At 44.4% G+C, this 3,416-nt stretch overlaps 1 long non-coding RNA gene across 1 annotated transcript in view; it reads right to left on the reverse strand.

Annotated features, from left to right (window-relative positions):
- The window catches only part of LOC108788030, a 6,568-nt gene extending 4,785 nt beyond the window's left edge, over positions 1-1,783 (reverse strand). The window contains exon 1 of the long non-coding RNA XR_001941304.1: positions 1,763-1,783. This is a non-coding gene — a long non-coding RNA (uncharacterized LOC108788030). The remainder of the gene's footprint in view (positions 1-1,762) is intronic.
- Positions 1,784-3,416: the final 1,633 nt, after the last annotated feature.

Below are 3,416 nucleotides of genomic sequence, written 5' to 3' on the forward strand. Positions count from 1 at the left end.
CAGAAATGGTACTGGACCACCAATAAGTTACTGGCCACTCCGTTTTTTGGCACCGTGATGTCAGAATACCGGTTTTCCCTCATCATGAAGTATTTCCACTTCACGAACAATGAAGAATTTGATGAGGCCATGCATCCTGCGCCCAAACTAAAAAAAATCTGGGAGGTATGCCAAATTATTGTGACCAATTTCCAGCGGACCTACGTGCCAGAAAGGGACATCAGCGTGGATGAAAGTTTGATGGCCTACAAGGGACGACTAAGCTGGATACAGTACATTGCATCCAAAAGAGTGCGGTTTGGCATCAAATCCTACATGCTCTGCGAGTCATCCACTGGGTACATCTGGAATTCGGTCATTTACACCGGTAAAGGCACGAAGTTCACTGCTGGAACCATTGCTGAACCAGGGATATTGTGTGACCACGGACAATTTCTATACGTCTCCGGAACTGTATGAGGTTTTGCTACAAAACAAGACTGATGCATATGGTACCGTTAGGCCTAACCGACGTGACATGCCATCTCTGTTTGCCAAGAAAAAATTCAAAACCGGAGAAATGGTTGCCTGGCAAAAGGGTAAGATGATGGCAATGCGATTACGAGACAAGAAGGACGTGTGTCTTATGAGTACTGTGCACAATACCTCCACTGCCATGGTCCACACAAAAGGTGGGAAACATGTGCTGTAGCCGCAAGTCGTGATAGACTATAATAACACTATGGGAGGTGTCGACAGAGCCGATCAGGCAATGACATTTTATCCGGCTATGCGCAAACAGCAAAAAAAATATTATAAGAAGATCTTCAGGCATCTTCTGGAACAATGCCTTTGGAATGCATATATCCTGCACAGAGCAAAGATTGACAAGCCTCTTGTTCATTCTGAGTTTATCTGGAAGGTGGCTGAGCCGATTTTTCTCAACCACCAGACGCCATCAGTAGCTGGGAACAGACCTGGACGTCGTGCTGTTGACGTTGTCAAGCCAGAACGCCTGACTGGTCGTCACTTCATGGACTACATCCCGCCAACCGCAAAAAAAGGCAGCACCTACCAGGATGTGCGTAGTTTGCTGCTCAAAGAGATTTGGCAATGGAAAGAAAGTCTGAAAATAAACCAGGTTCCATTGTCCTGATTGTGACGTCGGACTTTGTGCAGTCCCATGTTTCAAAATTTATCACACTCAGGATGTTTATTGAATTTTCTTTGTTTGACAAATTTCATTATTTTTTATTACATTATATACAAGCCTCTTGTTCATTCTGAGTTTATCTGGAAGGTGGCTGAGCGGATTTTTCTCAACCACCAGACGCCATCAGTAGCTGGGAACAGACCTGGATGTCGTGCTGTTGACGTTGTCAAGCCAGAACGCCTGACTGGTCGTCACTTCATGGACTACATCCCGCCAACCGCAAAAAAAGGCAGCACCTACCAGGATGTGCGTAGTTTGCTGCTCAAAGAGATTTGGCAATGGAAAGAAAGTCTGAAAATAAACCAGGTTCCATTGTCCTGATTGTGACGTCGGACTTTGTGCAGTCCCATGTTTCAAAATTTATCACACTCAGGATGTTTATTGAATTTTCTTTGTTTGACAAATTTCATTATTTTTTATTACATTATTGAATAAAATGATATTATTTATTAGATTATAATTCATGATTTTGTGTTTCAAACTTTATCACTTCTGGGATGTCTACTAGAGTCTTGCTTGGTCAGGTTTAAGTAAGTAATTACTAAGAATTGCAGGCCTACAATACATAACACCAAATTTCCATGCAAAAAACTGTACCGCTTTTGGTACAAAATTCCTGACATAATCATACCACCAGGGAGGTTAACAACAGCTGCTCTTGAACATTTAACGAATTCTGCTGTTTTGCTGATACTCGCTCCATGGCTTGAGCGCCAACAATCATCCCACGTTCAAAGGATGTTAAATCGCGTTGTTTACCCATATCTTCAGAAAAAAATCACTTCTACTGCCGTGGTAAACAACCTGCTTCCCTATTTATAATGGTCTGGCCCTCTAGCAACTTCAGTGCAAAATTATAGCTAATTACAGCTAATTTGCCTACAAACGTCAGGTGGTCATAATAATCTGGCCACTCAGTGTATTATTGCACTGTGTTAATTACCTTTCCCTAGGTGAATGCAAGGGATTGCACTTCTTAAATGGGGGGGAAATGTAGGCAGTTGTCAGTGCCAGTGCAACCTAGCTGGCTGAAAGATGAAGTGGGTTAGCAATTGTATATACTCACTTTCCAGTCGAATTGCTATGTTTATGTGGAAAAATGTTTGGAATTATTTGGCCTCTATAGTTGTCTCCAGCACCATTTTGGAGAAGTTTGTTGTCCTGATAGGACACAAAATCTCGGGAGATTTGGTCGCCCATTTTGGGTTGGTTTTGATAGATAAGGAAAGCCCAGCAACATTTTGGGCAGAACACGTGTGGACGTAGACAGGGACAGATACCCAGCCTGTGAGGGAAAGTTAGGGGTATTCAGGGAGACTGTTGCGGTCTGTTAGGGATAGATCAGGGTTCCTCCGGAGTCCTGCATCGGGAGTCCAAGTTGGATGAAAGACTCCCAGTTGCCTGTGGCCGCATCAGTGTCGCTGCTGTGAGTGAGTGAAAAGTGCATAAGACCCACATATCCCTCCGCTGAACGAATACCGCTGCTTCCCGGTAACGTGTTGTGAATAACAGCCTCTACAAATATGCATTGTGTGCTTGGGGGTTATACTTGTGCCCGTAAGTGGGGAGCGCCTACAGTGCTAACAGTGCTAACTAATCAAACTACAGACTATAACGGATGCAACTAGACTATGTATCTGTGCCCTCCATGCCTGAAGGGAAACCGTTTTCTCCCACTGTTGTAAATATTCTGTTTTACTACCGCCTCTCCGGGCATTAAACGTTACTTTGTTCACAAGACCAATACGTGTGATTCCCTCTGTGAAGCCACCACATCATAACCATGGCATTTTGGAGATTTCCTGTATTCACTGCTGTTTATAGAACCTCTGCCAGATTAGGATCACACCGGGCTGCATTATAAGGCTGTATTATGGTGACAGCAGAGCATTCAGGGTCCACTGCATTAGGCCAGCCTACCCCTGTAGTTTGTTTCCCCCTACTCCTTGATAAACCTGCAGGGTCAACAGGGAGATGGTCAGGGGGCACAGGGGGTTGAATTCTGGTTTGCTTGCCTACAGTCTCCTTTGCAGGAGTGCAAGCAACGTCTGGCTAGTCCTAGTAACGTGGGAGCCTGTACCATCTTTAGCTGCACGGCTGTAGATGAGGCGTTGCCCCACATTTTCTTGTTAGTTATTCCTACCTAAAATGAGGTGAAGGGGTACAAGCGAACAGGTGGGAGAGATATATTTAGTGGAAGAGCTCTGATTCTTACATCTTACCT

Source organism: Nanorana parkeri, unplaced genomic scaffold (assembly GCF_000935625.1).
Source record: "Nanorana parkeri isolate BGI_ZX_2015 unplaced genomic scaffold, ASM93562v1 scaffold301, whole genome shotgun sequence".
Lineage (NCBI taxonomy): Eukaryota > Metazoa > Chordata > Amphibia > Anura > Dicroglossidae > Nanorana > Nanorana parkeri.